Source organism: Melanotaenia boesemani, chromosome 4, assembly GCF_017639745.1.
Source record: "Melanotaenia boesemani isolate fMelBoe1 chromosome 4, fMelBoe1.pri, whole genome shotgun sequence".
NCBI classification, from domain to species: Eukaryota; Metazoa; Chordata; class Actinopteri; order Atheriniformes; family Melanotaeniidae; genus Melanotaenia; species Melanotaenia boesemani.
In genome coordinates, this window is record NC_055685.1 from 17,316,600 (window position 1) to 17,329,064 (window position 12,465).

Consider the following 12,465-nt stretch of genomic DNA (forward strand, 5'->3'; position numbering starts at 1 on the left):
TCACTTAGTCAACCATGCAACAACTAATGTAGCGGATAGAAAAAAAAACCAAGCAAGAGTACCCAAATCATGAGTCTCTTTTTAGCCCATTTCCATGAGCCAGTCAATGCATATGTCATTACTAGGGATAAGTGGCTCTAGTCCACTGGGATGAAGCCTGGCCAGCCGGCGTGTCTGCTCTGCTACTCTGCCTGGCTTTCTGCCTGCCTGCCTGCTGCAGGGTCATTACTTATGTAATAAGGCTGGAGGAGGTTGATGGGACAAGATGTTACCACAAAAATGGACACAAACAATGAGTAAACACTACACACACACAAAAGCAGGGGTGTTGAATTTAATTGTTTTTATAATGCATTGCGATGCGGACGTGGATGATTCTTTATCAGTGCAGCAACAAAACATATCATCAATTATATGTTTAAATATTCTGCCGCCCCTTGCATGTGTGTGGCGTGATCTAGCCTGCTGCAACAGATTGGCAGATAAATGAAAACATCCCAAGAAAGATTCGAGACCAAATCCGTTTTGAAACCTTTGCTTAGGAAAACTTTAAAACTAAGCAAATAGAAAATATATCAGTATCTCACTGGAAATACATTCATTGTCTCAGTGAAATCACGTAAAATTACACATCAAAATGTGTAAAAAACGATACGTTTACATAAGTAAAAAATTATTTGGCAGTCATCTTGATACAGTCTTGCTTGTTTATTTATTACATTATGTGTATAAGAATGAGGCGCCTTGACTGTTTAAAATGATCACAAATTGTTTAACTGTCAACTTATTCTTTAAACATTAATACATTGAAGGATAATATAGTATCATCAAATACTATACTGTGTATCACTGCAATAAATTAATTTGAAATAATAATGTACTTGTGAAATTTTTAGGGGTACTTCATGACATGTCTATTAGCCACACAATATCTTTCATCCTTACTGCCCCACCAAGCTTAAATGAACAAATTCATATGTAAGACAAGTCTAAGAGAAAAAAAAAAACATATATGTGGGGTGGGACTCATAAAAAAATAAAAAATTAATCACATAACAATATTTGCACCAAAAAGCAACATCATTTTATTTTAAATGGATTTTAGTGGACGACTGAATCAAATAATAGACACAGTCATTAATATTGTAAACTCAGCTTCATGTGTGTTATTTTGGACAGGGTAGGGGCCTGCAGAAGCACCCGCTGCTCATCAAGAAGAAGTTATCTATATTTGCTTTCATGTTAGTCTCCAAAAGTCACCAATAACACCAGAAACAGTTGCTAGATTTGTCACTAGCTGCTTACTTGAAATAGAGTTACTAGATGCTGCTAGGTGTTAGGTGCTATATTTAGCAGTTTTGAAAACTGCTAAATATAGCACCAAAGTCGCTAAGTTGTTAGCCGAGCCCTGACGTGTGCAGCAGTGTATTCGGTGTACCAGGAACTCGTGCACTGACAAACGTTCCACGTTGTTTGGAATTCAAACCAATAAATGCGCTAATTTTTTTGCAATTAATTGTAATTAACGCGTTAAAGTAATTCATTCATTGTCTGTACCTTCATTCATTCTTCATTCATTTTCTGTACAACTTCATCCAATTAAGGGTCGAAGGGAAGCTGGAGATTATTGCTGCAATTAACAGGAGAGAGGCAGGGTACACCCTGGACAGGTAACCAGGTCCATCACAAGGCCAACACAGAGAGTTACTAATTAACCTAACATGCCTGTATTTGGATGGTGGAAGGAAGCCAGAGTACCTGGAGAGAACTCAAACATACATGGGGAGAACATGCAAACTCCACATAGAACGGCCACTGTTCAAAGCCCCCCCTGAACCGAAACTCAAACCACCACACCACTGACCAGTGAAGAGACCAGCTACTACGTACAGCCCGAGCAGAAAGTTTCAAGAACACCAAAAAAAACATAAAACAATTAAATCATTCTGATTTATGCCGGTGCTTTTTCACGATGGCCAAAAAAAAACAAGTTTAGCATGATGCAGGTCTGGCTGAAAAGAAGCTGGGCATGGAAGAAAAATGTGGTGAAAAAGGAAAAATGGGCGAGATCATGACTTAATGTCTCAGCTTACACCTCCACCTCTCCCCTTCTACCCTGAGGCCATTACACACTGGAATGTTTCCACACCTGACAAGGAGCTTCACTGAACTTGCATTTGAGTCATCCATATGACCATGCCATTTCCTGAACCTCTACCATTTCCATATTTGTAACTTCTGCATTTGTTATTTAGCCAAACAGAATTAGGCTTTAAAAGACTATATCCCAGCAGACATGTTGCCAATGCATCACAAAGAGAAATGCAACTACACAAACATAGAGAACACCTGTAGATGGTTCTAGAATACATCTATTGATGCTACCTGGACCCATCTTCAGTGATAAACCCAGGGTCATAGAGTGTTTCAGGTCTTTGATCATTAGACACCTTTGCCCGGGCGACCCAGTCAGGAGTCCTTGACTTGCGTAACTCCCCAAGTGCCTTCGGACAGCAGCTGAGGATGTGCTCCAAGGTACCTTTCTGGCACAGTTGGCATATTGGAGTGTCTGTTAAGCCCTAGCAATGCAGATTAGATCATCACAGACCAATTTCGTAGGGTTTGGATCTCCAGAGCTATGTCCAAGTGATTTTGTGCTGTTCAGCATACTTGCATCTTGTCCAGGCTCCTTGTTGGTAGATGCTGACCATCTTGACTCAGACGTCTTCCTCCACCTCTGCATGAATCTAACACTGTACCAGTTGACACTTCTATGGGCTCAATATAAAGCCATACAGATTTTGCAGCTGTAAAAGGATGTTTGCAAATAATTTTAGAGTAGGTATTTGTAAATCAAGTTTTGTCATTCTGCAAAAAAATCTGCCTGTAAAACTTAAGTTTGTGTATATATAGAAAAGGATTGGCATGGTTGTGAAAAAGATTTGTATCTGAGAAGAAAAATAGAAGTGTTTTTTGTGAACATCTTTTTGAGGATGCAAAGTGAGAAACTGTGTGCAAGTTGCAGATGAGGATCTTTGGCCATGTTTTTTACACTTCTGATTGGATGATGACAAATCAAACTGTCCAATCACAGAGCAAATGGCTTCCAATCCTTCAGCACTACTGCAGGCATTTAAAAGGGAGCAGATTCATTTTAAAGATGAGATCTAGAGCAACCGCAGAGTGGTTTAGTAAATGGCGCTGGGTGCAACAACCTTTCTGACTTAATTAATGTCATTAAGTTTGCAACATTATCAGACAACATGATGGCATTCAGTCCAAGTCTGGAACTGCAAAGTGAATGTGATAGACCACTATTACTCTGTCCAAGGCTCCAGCAGCAGGTACTGCGGACTCTATGTCTGCAAACCACCACTTTCAATTTAAAACTAACCCCTAACCCACAACATGCAAATTAACTCAAGTTCCTGTTTTTGGTTTAGATTTTGTGACTCTTGGATGCTTTATTAAACGGGAGCTGGACAGGAAAGGAAGAGCAACCGGCAGCAAAGAGTCCCGGGCCAGGATTCAAACTCGTGCCAACTGCATCAAGGAGCTGTAGCCTTTGTACATAGGGCGGCTGCTATACCATGCCCCACCTTGAGGTCCTTTCTGTCCTGAGTGATCTTTTTGGTCAGCCACCCAGAAGATAACAATAGGCATGGATTTTCTTCATTTCAGTATATGTCCAATTTTGTGTACATTATTAAGAGATGGTTTTGTAATATATTGCAGGATGAAGTGCATCAACTATGAAGTCCTTAAATCTCCATTGTTTGTTTTATGATACAGTTCTGAAGAAGAGCAGTAAAGCTCTGGCTTTGACAAAGCCTTGTCTTTTAAAATGAAGCAGGATGTTCCAAACACCCAACTCTAATTTGATCTTCTAATCAACTCCCAATCCTGGAGAGTCACATATTATTGCACCTTGGAGATTCTCAGCATATTCTTTTGTACTAGAAAATATGTCTACATTGGAGATAATACAAGCAGAAAAAAAAAACATTACATTTTACCATTATTTCTACTGCTATTACTATAGTTGTTATTCTCATAATACATAAATAACCAAACATATTTGTGGTGATAATCATCCTTTTATGGCTACTTTGCACAACAAAAACAAACCCCACAGCGAAAAGGTAACCATATGCCAAACTGCAAATAAGGCCATAAACCAAAGAGAGAAATTAAACTCTTGACCTCATTAGGAGAAATCACTGTTACCTGTTTTATTTCTTTATCTTTAGCCAAAATTTTGAACAAAATCAACCAGCAGATGCACATTCTTTTAGGAGCTGATGTGAGGCTTAGTAAAGGACATGCAATTACAAACTGCAGCACATCTGGGTTGCTATAATCAGCATTTATGTTTGCTGAGGCTTACAAGACCAGAGGGAGAAGCTTCCAGGACAGACAGCTAAGACATCTTGTCACATCTGAAATAGGTTGTAATCAGGCCAGTGGCAGCTTCTTTTCAGCTGCATCTTGCAGCAGGTACACAGCAGGCTGCATGGTGGGCTGCCTGTCTCCACGACAAGCAGACCTGATGACGAACTGCTATTCCAGCTATTTTTATGCTGGCTTACTACTGATCAAAAGACAGCCATGCATGTTCACCAACAGCAGAAAATTGCTTTATTCACAAGGACTTATTTGATGGGCTTTATGTCTGGCAAAATAAGAAGAAGAAGAAGAAGAAAAAGATGCTGTCCCTTTTGTCAGAGGGAAATTTATTTTAGTCCATGACCAGTGAGTCACAGCAGTAACCGCATTATGGGGTTGTAAAAACATCATAAAACTAAACTGAAAATACAGACATGACGGGGGAAAAAAAAAAAAAAAAAACTAAAAAAATCTTTAATGTACATCTGGTTTGTTGTGTCAAAGATTTTCAGGCAGTCTACTTTTTTCTTCTTCTTTTTTTTTTTTTTTTTACAGATATGAGTACCATGCGTGTTCACCTATTCCTCACCTAAAGACTGTCTTAAATACCTCATAATCAAATACACTGGCAGCCACTCCTCTATAGCCACAGTTCAGAGCCGGGGTAGTGCCACAGTTCAAAGATTTCTTACTGATGTCAAAGTATCGATAACCTATATTGATACTTGTGAAGAGTCAATGAGTAAGATGTTTTCTAGCTCAAAGTCTGCACATCTAGAATATGCATCAATACACTGTCAATTCCTCCATGAGCTCCTCTAAAAGAACTCACTCATCCTAAACACACTGTAGTGACCTCAAGACATCAAACCTTATCTGAAAACCAACACAAGTCCTGCTCTAACTGTAGGTGTAATGTTTTGTAAACGCTCAGGGTGAAATTCAAGACAAGGAATGTACAGGTGTGACTGCATGTCGTGGCCAATGGGTGCACGCTTACTTAGTGTGTGTGACTGAGATTGTCTGATATCACACACGACAGCTTGCAACCACTGTCTTGTAATAGGATAACAGCCACACTCATAATCCAAGGGGTGCTTCATTGTTACAGAGCACACGTGTGAACAGATATGAACGGCTAAAACAGGATGTATGTGTGTGGGTGTGTGTGTGTGTGTGGGGGGGGGGGGGGGGGGGGAGTCACAGTTTACCTGGAGAAACTATACTCATACCTTGAGAGTCATTCACACAAGACAAAAGACTTATTTGTTTCTGTTTCACTAAACCCAACCAACCAACATGTCCACATGCAGCACTTAAGCGTACATTTGGTTTCTGTTTGTACAACCAGATTGACCTAAAGTAGTGCTGTATTCCAGCAGGCTTTTACAAGTATATAAACCCATGACAAGAAAAAAAGCAGTAATGATTAACAAATACAGCAGTCTGGTGGGACTGAGAGTATCACTTCCCCTCTTTTACAACAAATAACAGCTTCTGCGTCTTCTGTATTGTTTTAGGGTGCATGTTACTTTACTGAACACAGAGAAACACACCTCCCATGAATGTTTCTGAGGGGTCAGCTGTGACTTTGCTCTTCTTAGCTAAAGCATGTTATAGCAGCTACTTACAGGGAGAACTGTAGCACTGTATCAGTAAAGATGTCAGAGTTGTGACGATCGATATGGTTTGTTTGATGCCTTCAAGGCCCTTAACACAGAGGAGAGACAAAGAGGATATCTGGAAAATTTGAAATCATTTCCAAGTGTAAGCTTAACACCATCTTTGTGCTTTGGACTCTTTTGATGATGAACTATAAAAGTGTAGATAACACCAAGTCTCCACAAAGCTTATCCTCCAAATAAATGACTCTTTTGTCTTTCTGATGCAATAGACATTTTGCCATGTTTACAATCTGTGGGGTCAGCAGAAGGATCAGAGAGGACTGTCGCTGGCTTCATCTCACGTAGACCTTTGTAGAAAACCTTTAATCTGAGGCTTTCTGTCACAGTCACATTTGTAAAGTTAAAAATCATGTTGGTGCATATATTTTCTATAAAATGTCATGGTTTTAGAGCAGATCAAATCTATCTAAGTAAAAACAAAACCTTGGCCAAAACTTTAAGATATATCAGCTATTTCCTATTTTGTAGGACACTAACTGCACTACTTCAAAGGTAAAGGAACAACTGAAGCTCTGACCAATCAGATTGCCCAAACTTGCAAATTTGGAGGTAAAAGCTTAAAAGCCCACAATCAATATGTCAGTAATAAATCCTCATTGAACAGTAACAGTTTGAGCAAAAACAGAAAGCAGATTTGTTGTAAGTTTGCAATTTTTCCAGACAAAACAAAAGAAAATGCATTATTCTCTCTCACATTTCTTTCAAATGAAATTTGAATTAAAAAACATGAGAAAGACTTTACATAGGAGCTATTATACTGTATATAAGGTACATAATGGTCACAAGCAGAAAACAGATCAATTGGAATTATCCTCCAATTTAACCCATTGATCCAGTGAAGATGCAAAGGAATCATAAACCAACAAAGGCCTCAGAGAGAGCAGGTATACCATTATCATGAGTTTACTTTAGAAAGTTTTCCATTAGTTTCTCTGATGGAGAATGTGCACAGTTCCTGCTCTTCAAGTCCATTAGCTGTTGAAGGATATCCATGTTATCTGTAACACCATAACATCAAGGATGCTCTTACACTTATGGAGACTCACTGTATGCTGGCACAGGGTGTGAGATACACACTTGTTTACAGAGTAACATAACAGCTGTTTCTTCAGTTGTCCTTTATTTTTTTATTAGGCCAAAAACAGCAATGCTGACGTCTTCATGACCGTTGACATAAGAATAAGGATAGCTAGCTTAATGAAAAGAAGTGAAACAGAGTACAAATAAAACTATGGGGTGCATATTTCATTGAATGGCAGTGTTTTGAACGGGTGAACACCTCCATAAATAGCAATCTGTGGGTGGAAATGAATTTCCTGGGATGTGAGATGGTGATGTCATTTTTACTGCTACGGAAACATACATATGCATACACAAACATATATATATACATATATATATATATATATACACACACACACACACACGTGTGTATATATATATATATATATATATATATATATATATATATATATATATATATATATATATATATATATATATATATACAGAGAGACAGGTCATGGGAGGATTTCATGAAAGAAAGAGAGCGACAACACGCAAGAGAAAGAATTTTCCATTGAGCATGAGTGAGGCAGAGTGGGAGTTCAGCAGCACTTACCCTGTCGAGTGAGTCGTCAGTGGCAGGAGAAGAGGCAGCAGGTCCTTGAATGAGAAAAAGTTACTCCGTGTATCAAGTGGCAACCCAATGAAAGAAAAAATCCCCACTTGTCTTTCTTTATTTCAAGCACAGGATCACGGCTGCTGCTATGTTTCTTCACACACACACTTACACCCAGTTCAAAACCTCTCTGCCCTCTCCAGGTTAAAATGCTTCTTTTTTGGCATGCACAGTGCACAGAGCCAGAGGAGCTGGTGGGTGGGTGTGTGTGCAGCATGAAGCTCAGTGCATGTGTGAACAAGCAGAGCGAGTGTACAGGAGTGTATACACTCCCCAAGAGGGAGGTGACTACGAGAACAGAGAGAGAGAGAGAGAGAGAGAGAGGGTGGGGGTGGGGGGTGGGAAGAGCAGCAGGTAACCACACTCGTCACTCCTCTGCAGTGTTTGCTCAATTAGAATTTCTCAATCTTTGCATGAGGAGAGAACAAAAACTGCAACGCTCATCTACTCTTGTTGCTCAATAGAAAATGAAAAAGTTTTGCCAGATGTGCAATCTTTGTGCGGAAATATATGCACTCATCTCTTCTTTATGGATCTTGAAATATCCATTAAGTTTAACATCAGTACACTTGAGAAAAAGCTTTAAAAAAAAGACAAAACCGGAAAATAAAATTAATCAAAATATTGTAAACAAAAGCAAGTGTTTTTCGGTTTTGAGTGCTTATGTATATTTTCTTCTATAGCTGCCAGAAAAAGCAGAAGACATGACATAAAATAGAACTTACAGGGATCTACAATGATAAAGGATATCAACTCTACAACACGAAAATAACAAGAAACTAATTTAAAAATTAAAGATTTTTTTAAGTTAAGAAAAAAGAAATCCTCAAATATTTATATCTGCTTAAAAAGTTGGAAACAAATTACTTGTCATTAACTGATTATTCCAAGACATAAAATAAAAAAATGGCTGATTTGTTTAGTAGAAGCTCCAGGAAAATCTGTATGTCCATTCACTTGGCTTTAGCTGGAAAGCAGTGGCAGAACCAAAGGCAAAACATTACATAATGCCATATTAGCTGTGGAAGCTTGGGCTTACAGGTCAATAAGAGAGCTGAGTAAATAAAGTTGGATACTGAGTGGTTGGTTTTTGCACAGTCAAGCAGAGGTGCTAATTGCACAAAAGTGACTTCCTGCACATTGGCTGTAAAGAAAAGAGGTTTTCTAAAGTAAATAGTTAAGGTTTGATTTTATCTCGTTAAGATTTCATATGGATCAATATGTAGTGTTGGTCAAAGGTTTGGATGCACCCTTATTAGCTTGATGGCAGCTTTTTAACTGACTAGTAATGGCTATCATGACACTTGTGTTTGTCTAACAGTTTGATTTATGATTTACCTGTCCTTTTTACACATGGCCAACAACAAACTAAACAAACACAAGAGGTCAGCTGTTCTTACTAGACCCAGCATACATAAAAGCAGCAATAATTCAGGATAAAAAAATAATCTGAAGTCATTTTTTAAGATATAATCCAACCTGATTTTAATCCAAGAAAGCATACATTTCACAGAACCTCCCACAAAAATCTCACACCAACAGCAATACCATTTTTAAATATTCCCTTCAAAACTATATTTATAGCTGCTGCTAGATTGGGACATTAAAGGATGCAATGCCAGGAATGCTAACAGCTAGCTTAGCTTAGGCTAAACTAAGCACATAGAAGAAAATGAAAACAGTTATCCAGTTCCGGCCAATGATCAAAGCTACTGATAACACTAGCCACATTAGCTGCACTACATGCTAACACAATGGACTTTGCATTGTTGTTTAGCTAAGGAATCCTTCTAGAAATTAAGTTCACATAGAGAAGAAACAGGTAAAAAGGTTGGACAACAAGGAGTTTCAAGTGGTTCCTGATCACTGAGAATTTTGCTTTGAAAAGAATTTAAATTCACATTAAGAGCATTTACAGAACTTTGTAAAAATTAAATAACTGCAGCTAAAGTATCCCCACTAAATGTTAAAGGAGGAAAAAAAAAAAAAACTTAACAGACCTTAACAAGTCTTTAGGACAAATCACACTGAGGCTGTGATTAAATTATTTATTAATGTCAATTTCAGAATAAAATGTTCTGGGTGTTTGATTCCAAAAATGCAGCAGAAAGGATTCTTCTTAAATATTGTTTCTACTACTGGATTTTGTTTTACAGAATTTTTACTGTTTCATTTATTGTGGCCTGATATCTGGTGTGCCCCTGAGGAACCCTATGTTAAAATAAATCACCTTGTTGAGGAAGAACCAATTTCAGCTAAACACACTGTCAACTAAAGCAGCATTATAGTTGACCAGATAATCAAAAATTATATGTTCCAATCCTCCATCTGCAAAACAGCAAATAAGGAACAGACAAATAAAAAACAAAAAAGAAAAAGAAAAAAAAGTAGAGTATCTCATCTGCAATATGGTGAAGAAAACTTTTAGTGTAGCATTAATAAATGGAACTTAAGACATTCAGGTAGGAGAATGAATGTACATATGTGTAAAAACACATAAGCGCAAGCACACACACACACAGAAATACTGTTGATAAAGTGTCAACAAGGTATAAACCCAACTCTCCAAAATACACAGCAAAGTCCAACGGTCACCCAGTGTCTCTGAGATAAGAGACAGAGCACACAAACGGGTGAAGACATTGGAAGCTCTGGCTCATCATAAGTTGAAATTTAACAAACCAAATCTGAATGGATCATTTAAAATCAACAAGAAAATCCAGTGCAGACCTAATCCTAATATTAGATCATAACATTTTACCGTCACCTCATGACAAACTTTCAGCAAATTCTCAGTGAAGACTCAAGCCAGAAGCAATCAGTGACAAATTCACCAAGCAGACAGACTGATGCGTGATTGGCAGTGTTGCCATGTAACTACTCTCTTATCACAGCAGACAGACAACTGTGATTTATGACTCATATTTCCTTTCATTCAGCTCTTGGCTCTGGATTAAAATTTGCTGTTCTCTCTCTGTGTGTGAAAGGCACCTATAAGTAAAGACAGGGCACAAGTCCTAAAGCTTCTGACTCTTTCTCTCTAATCATGGTGCAGTTGCAAGCTAATAGCTAGCTACTGTGAGAAAAAAAAGACAAAGCCTTTGACACATGAGAGACACAATGGCCTTCTATTCTTTACTGTGTCATTGCTGATTAGGTGTCTGGCTGTGTTTTGACTGTAAAACACCTGGTCTTTTACACCAAGTGTCAAGTCCAATCCTGAATTCCAGCCTGGTGCCTCAGCTTATTTATTTTTTCCCTTCCCCGATACCTTTGTTTCATAAAATCCATGAGGTCAAGTGTCCAGTAACTGAGCAAACAGTGATCTCCCATTCAAATATATGCTTAACTAAACAGGTGCAGCCCGTAACTGAAAAAGTCATCTGGAGCTGTTGAAGTCCAGTGTACACAGAACCCTCCATTAAAGACTGATTAATTTACACAAGTCCCTCAGCAAGCAAGCACTCCTTTCTGACCATTAAATAGTATGATATTATTGATGGGTATTAAGCCTGCACTGAGCAAGAGAAGCAAAGACAAGCCTTTTCTGTTTATCATAAATTTGCATTTGCCTTATGCTGTGGTTTATTGCTTTACTATGCAAATGAGAAACCATGCCTGTTGTGACATAAACACACAAAGACACTGACTCGATGCCATCACACAGTGCTCAGTGAAAACATTTAAACACTTTTTTTTGTTTCATCCTTCTGGTTCATGTGAAAAATATAAACTTCAATGACCATTTTTTATTGCAACAGGATGCCAACTTCAAATAGTTCAGTTTATTAATATAATAATAAACAACAAAAGTAATCTTATGCACTTTTAACGAATAATCTAATTAATATAATCATCTAATTATAATCCAATTAAGTAATTTTCATCATAATTGTCTATAAATGTATTTCTGTAATGGTAAATAAGAATTTGCCTTCTAATAAAACCAACAGATTGCATCAAATCTTCTCTTCGATTCAGTCCTCCGTCCAGCGCATACAAGGGGAGACAGTAGAGAGGAAAAACACCATTTAACAAGAAGAAATCGCTGGAAGAACCAGATTTAGAAAACGTTGCTATCTTTATAAACTAGCGGTAGATAGCTGCAGGAATTGTTTGTCAATTTTAACAGTAATGTCGACAAACAGTTGTGTGAGATCCCCGATCATCTCGGGCTGTATTGTTCCAAACTTAGCCATGATCTCAGTTTTGGGACATCATAGGACATGCAATATACAACATTACATTGCAAAATTAAAAGACTTTTGATATATAAACAAATACTTCAATATATCGTGCTATCTCAGTTTTTTTTTTAAGAGCTGCATTTTATTTCTGCAGCTGTGCAAGTTAGCTAGTTGTACAACATGCAAATAACATTTTGATCACAAACTGATCATTATGTTGTTTTCAAACATGTTTTGCAACAACAGAATAGTAACCAAATTATACAGTTCAACAGACACAGATACATTTTTCAGAGATAATTGTTTTGATAAAGTTATGATTTTCCAAGGGAGCACTAGATTTGAATTATATCTGCAAACATTTACGTAAAATAGAAAAGCTTGGGTTTGTAGCCTGAAAATTTACATTTATAAATAAAGAACTTGTAGAAGTAGTAGGTTAATAACAAATGATTTTTCTTGGTTAGTATTATCTGAAAAAAACTAAACAAAACTAATATATTCACATAGCAGGTCACATTTAGTT

The 12,465-nt window shown here is 37.6% G+C and overlaps 1 protein-coding gene across 3 annotated transcripts in view; it reads right to left on the bottom strand.

Moving 5' to 3' along the window:
- The window catches only part of coro2aa (coronin 2Aa), a 44,245-nt gene that overhangs the window by 17,549 nt on the left and 14,231 nt on the right, over positions 1-12,465 (bottom strand). Inside the window, exon 1 of one of the 3 annotated variants that reach the window (XM_041983951.1) lies at positions 7,693-7,993. The exons of the other annotated variants lie outside the window; for them this stretch is intronic. The gene's annotated coding sequence lies outside the window, so the exon portion shown is untranslated. Of the gene's footprint in view, positions 1-7,692; positions 7,994-12,465 lie in introns of those variants that run through there. 3 annotated transcript variants of the gene reach the window in all.